Source organism: Lygodium microphyllum, chromosome 4, assembly GCF_053477565.2.
Source record: "Lygodium microphyllum isolate KBCC chromosome 4, Lygodium_microphyllum_v1.1.10, whole genome shotgun sequence".
In the NCBI taxonomy this organism is placed as follows: domain Eukaryota; kingdom Viridiplantae; phylum Streptophyta; class Polypodiopsida; order Schizaeales; family Lygodiaceae; genus Lygodium; species Lygodium microphyllum.
The window spans coordinates 97,369,409-97,375,605 of NC_141138.1; positions in this window are offsets into that span (position 1 = coordinate 97,369,409).

A 6,197-nucleotide genomic window follows, 5' to 3' on the forward strand; every position below is an offset into this window, starting at 1 on the left:
TTACTCTCCTTGACACTAGATCGATTGTAGCAACCATTGACAGGTTGATTGTAGCAGCCATTGCCTGGCAATGAAGCTCAACTCGGTAGTGCATAAAAGAGTGAAATTGCTAGAGATGAACTCCATAGAATGCTTAATGAGGATGAGCTACGCGATGCTATTCTTCTCTTATTTTCCAACAAATAGGGTCTTCAAAATGCCATGAATGCAGCAAAAATATCTGACAAGCTAGGCCTACATTATTTGCAACAACACCATTGGTATATTCAAAGTACTTGTGCTAATTTTCGAGAAAGTGATGCCAACTATTGCTGCATCACGTATTAGTCATGATGGCGAAGAAGTCCACGTTTTTGTTGTCCTCCACCAATGCTAGTGATTTTCCATACTTCTACTGATAGAAGTGAGTCGAACTCCATTGCAGGCCCTTTTCCTCTTCACATGCTTCCTCAGCAATACTCCTACAATATTTTTTACTTGATCAATGTCATAGAGCATATCAGGATCTAATACCATATTAGAGTTCAGAGAGAAAGATGGACAAAGGCACAAGCAAGAAGGGTAGCACACATGCTTCCTTCTCAATTCATTCCATCAACACACAGTAAAGTTAACTATGTGTGCAACACACATATAAAAAGCTCAAGTAACCTAGTACTAGCCATGGTTAAGTCAATATGACTTAACCTTATTCAACTAAGGTAGAACACTAACAGAGGACTACGAGCTTGAATCTCAACATACTGCCTCTATATACCATTTTTTGCAAAAAGTGAGAAAACTCATCGAAGAGATATTCTCCCCCTCCATCCAATCTTAGGTATTTAATATGCAACCCTATCTCCTTAACCAAAGCCTTAAAGCTTTTAAAGTGGGTGAACACTTCATTTTTCTCATGTATAAAACTAAACCCATACTTTACATTGTATTGTCATTAATGAAGGAAATATAATACTTGCAACCACTCAAAGTTGTAGTCTTTGTAGGAACCCACACATCATAATGCATCAATTCAAGTGGCTTATTGCATACATGCTTTTCATGTGGAAACACATGCTGTGATTTCTTTCCAAATTGACATGATTCACATGATTTATGCATCCCATCAATCCTAAACTTGGGCAATCCATCCACAATATGTTTTGACTAGATGTCTTTCAGTCGCTACACATTCACATGAACGATTCTTTTATGCCAAATTCAATATCATCCACAACACCTGAACCTTGTGCAAACATGGCAACATACATCTCAAGAAGACTTGCATCAAGAATAAACAATCAATCAGTACATTTTCCTTTTGCAATAAACTTGTAATCATTTTTGAAATATTCTATATAACAACCATTAGATGTGAACGGAGCTTGTAATCCATTTTCTACTATTCAACTAACAGAAACTAGGTTTTTTATAATATTTGGTACATGAAACACATTAGCCTAAGAACTTAGTTTTACCATCTTGCATATTCAAAGGAATATTTCCAACATGAATAATGGGGTGAGTTGCATCATCTCCTATCTCCACATAGTTTGGAGACTCTAGACTATGTATCTCCCTAAACCACTTTCCATGAGAAGTCCTGTGGGGGTTAGAGGCACCTGAGTCTACATACCATACATAATTATTTAATGAGCCATCAATAGTCATAGTATTCATAAACTGTTGCATAACAAACAATTGGTTACTTCTATCATCATTGGTTTGCTACTAGATGCATAATTACATTGCTACTTTTTCCCATTTCTAATTTTAGCCTTCTTTTTGAAGTAGTGTTTATAAATGTAGCCTTTCTAATCACAATGCTACCACTCCCTACTATTACCAAAATTCTATTGCCTATTAAAATATGAAACTTGGCCTCTTTGACCTCTCTTCCTCAGGACTATTCTCCTCTATTCTGTTATGTGTCATAACTTTGACCATGGCCACAACCTTGGCCTTTGCCATGACCTCTACATCTACTAATAGAGTAAAACACTTGTTCAGACTTGTTCTTACTTTGAGAAGAAGAAGAATCTAAGCCAAGGTTCTTCTCCTCAATTATCAGCATAGAAATCAAGTTTGAAAAATCAAGGATATCATCCCCCTCATATTCATAGATGACTTGAAGCTCTTGTACTCATCTCCAAGTCCATCTTAACATGCATGTACAATATCATCATCATTAACTACCATATTGATAGATCCAAGAGCTTCCGCAATAGTATTGATCTTCAAGGTTGTAAAGGGAGCTCATGCTCAACCGCCAAGACCCACGGACCACTTATTCCTTCAAGTGTTTCAGGCGAGCACCTATAGCTATCTCTCACCTAGCCGATGTGCCTTCAATCCTACCAGGGTGTAGTGAGCTTACCTTGATGCCCAAATGAGTTGCCTCCTCCCTCAAGCACTCCGGTAGCTCCACGATTCGTGATGAAAGCTCAAGCATCCTCAAGTCTCTGCCTCCAAGCTCCATCCTCCATAGCCACGTGCAAGAAGAAGAAGAGAGGAGATGATAGAGAGCTTCACCTCCAAGATCCCTCACCCTCCCTCACTCATACACACTCCCTCCTGCAAGCACACATGAGCAAGCAAAGAGAAGAGAATGAGAGAAGAAGATGAGTTCACTTTTGCCACACACCAAAGAATAAGCTTTTCTATTTACTTTTTGACTTTTATACATAACCCTAAATCCCTTTTGGGCAGTCATCCCTTTTTTACATGACTGGTCATTATGGCAAGGTTCTTTTTTCCATTTCTTTCTATTTACCTTTTCTCTTTACCTACTATGACCATCTACTTTTTACAATTTGCATAGGAGGGAGATTGCCGCTCTTTTACAATAGCTTTAGGGGTGCCTTGTATTTAAAAATGTGATTTTGCCTTTGACTTGATTTTTTAGGCCTCCCTTGAACTTTTAGCCATTCTCCATCTTGTCTCTTCTATTGCATCCACGTTCTTGAATTCTTTTTCTTCCATCTCAAACTAGGGTTGACATTACCTCCCTCCTAGATGAGTGCCAGCCCCATGGCACTTGTGAGGCTTGGTTGATGAGGGCTTGGTGCTTGGAAAGGTGGTTGCCGAGGTGATGATGGGCCTTATGTGGGTGGGTACTGGTGAGAATCTTGTCAAATAATTGTTTTCTTGGAGGTCGAGGATATGCCATGTGGATGGTGGGGCCTTTGATGGTGGTGGTTTGCAGATCGCTCATCTTAAAAAAGAGGAATGCACTACCTAGGGGGTGTGTCTACCTTACTGTGTGGTGCCTTGTTCTCATGCGAGTGGAACTAGGAGCTAGGTGCTTAGGTGGTGTCCCACACTTGAGGACCAAGTTTGTGCATAAGGGAGGTGTGGTGGGTGCAACTTAAGGGAACAGATCTATGAGTGTGACCTCCCTAGGTATGTCCTGCCCTTAATGTGCCCTAAGCATATGTAGTGAGGAATGGAAAGGGCTAGGGGGTTAGGAATGGAGCTGGTTGACTAAAGCCATTGGATGTACCTAACGTGAGAACCCCTAGATGCAGTGCTTGTGGCCTATGTGAAGTGGTGTGGTTTAACTGCTTGCTCGTGAGGTGCTTCTCTTTCCTTTCTTTTATGCTTTTTTAATTTTCTTTTTCTCTTTCTTTTTTTGAATCACAAGGTCACGACAAGAGGTAGTACAAAGTAGAGGGTCTATTCATCTGGCTCTTGAGTGTGAGATGGGGAGGTAAGAGAATTCAATGATTTACTGAGGAAGTTCCTACTTAGCATGTGTTAACCCTCAGATGAACAAGGTGGAATATGGAAACACAAGAAGTGCAGAAAAGTCCTAAATCAAGGAGAAAGGCACACAAAAATAAGAGCGGAAGCCAATACTTTTGTAAAAAAATGCAAGGCGCACCATGATTTATTTTAAGAGTGTTGGGGCTCCCACCCGTGCAAATTATAAAGGTAGATGGGTAGTAGGAAGGAAGCTAGAAAGATAGGATGACAATGGAAAAAATGGCCTAGGCTATGACCAGCCATGTAAAAAGGGGATGACCGCCCAAATGGAATTTAGGGCTTTCTATATAAAGTTCAAAAGATAAATGAGAGCTCATTATTTGGTGTGTGGCAAAGTGGACTCTTCTTCTTCTGTTCTCTTTCTTGCTTGTGAGTGCTTGAGGGAGGGAGTGTGAGGGAGTGAGGGATTGAGCTTGTGAGAGTGAGGGAACTTGGAGGTGAAGCTCTCCACCTTCTCCTCTCTTCTTCTTCTCTTCTCTTCTCTTCTCTTGTCTCATGCATGGCTATGGAGGATGGAGCTTGGAGGAAGATGATTGAAGATGCTTGAGCTTGCATCATGAATCCTGGAGCTATCAGAGTGCTTGAGAGAGGAAGCAACTCAATCAGGCATCAAGGTAAGCTCACTATACTCATAGAGAGGGATAGTGCATCGACTATGTGAGAGGTAGCGACTAGTGCTCGCTTGAAAGGCTTTAACAATAAGCAATCAATGGGTCTTGGTGGTTGAGCTTGAGCTCGCCTCTACATTTTGGTTCTATTGCCGGGACCAACAGATTCAAGCTTGAGCACTTGTGCGCTTCAAATCGAGCATCGAAGTAAAGGTTTCATCCCCGAATCGGAGCTTGAGGTAGATAGGAGATTCAGGTGTGTTAATAGTTGGAAACAAGTAAGTATTTTTGGGTTTGGATGTGTGGATGAGTAGGTTAAAGAAGCATGAATGCTATATGGTGACTTTTTATTGCATTAGGTAGGGTAGGATTAAAATAGTGTGAGCACACAATAGGGTTTTGTTGCTGTATAACAGGCTACAGGAAAAAGAAGGGCAAAAAATGAAACCCTAGGTTAAATACTGGTAAGAGGAGACAGATTAAGGTGAATGCAGACCTGGGCATGTCAATAAGAGGCTAGGAGTGGCAAGGGAAGACCTCATTTTGCATTAGAGAGAGAGAGAGAGAGAGAGAGAAAGAGACCTGTTGATCTCACAAAGATCACATGCTTTGATTCTGGTGTTTTTGATCAATCCAGTACATAAGGATCTTCTTTATATGCCATTGATGTGACCTACAAGGTATTATAGGGGTCCGTGAGATGAGCGCTATGAGAAATTGGCCAAAAATCATCAAGTTGTGCCGTTGGGTTCGCAGTCAGACCACCGTGTCCTGGTCCGACTCCCAAAGTCAGACAAGCAAACCATCCGACTGGGAGCATCGGACCATCTGACTCCAAGAGTCAGACTGCCACCTTGGACCACCCGTCTAGTAGTCAGACACTCTTTGACAATCGGATCGAGCCCTTTTGTCCAATCGGACGTATACAACATGCTAGGGGTGAACAAGGCTACCGTACGCATAGTGGATGGGATAAGTTTAGCAGATATCCCAAATCATGCTACAGGCAAAGATGGTCCATACTCTCTTCTCTAATAAAAGGTACAATGCCTTTATGAACAGAATTAGGGTGTCGTTGTGGGAGAGCATCGCAACAAGATCCCCAGATGAAATAGATTGGAAGGCCTTCGTGCGCAAAACTATTGAAAGCTCAGTAAAAGCTTTGACCACTGGTAGAATGGTAATAGGAGGAGAATCCTCGACCTCCATAGCAAGATTAGCTCAAAAGAAGTTTTCCTACAAAGCATCCATCATCAGGTTCGGTGGGATCCTAATGGCCATCATCCAAGAGGCCTTGAAGGATACAGAGGAAGGTGGAGAGGGAGTAGGGGAAACCCTTGACTGACTACCTCACCATGAATAGGTGTAGTCAATCGAAAGGACTATAAGTGATAAGGACGAGCAGGAGATGCATTCTAGCCAAGGAGAGCCACAGGCACAAATGAAGGGAACCCCATCAAAGCTGCATAAGGAGACAAAAGAAATGATGACAAGGGAGGAATGGGTCGAGTTGAGAAAGGCCCAAAAAGAGTCCAAGAGGGCCAAAGATGAGAGAAAGAGAAGAGCCGAGAGAGACAAAGAAGAGCTAAAATAAAAGGAGGATGATGACATGGTAGAGGCCATGCACAAGTCTGTGGAGGAGGCCTACAGTTTCAGAGGAATGGCCACCTTGAGCCCATGGCATGAAGACGAACCAAGCGGCGGCGCTAAAGTAGCCCAAGTCATTGCGGGAAAGGGCAAGGCTCTGTTGCACCCCCTCTCTCCGCCACCACCACCTCCACCACACATGAGCCAGCGCCTGCCATGGACACAACTTGAGTATATCCATGTTGCAATTCTTGGTCA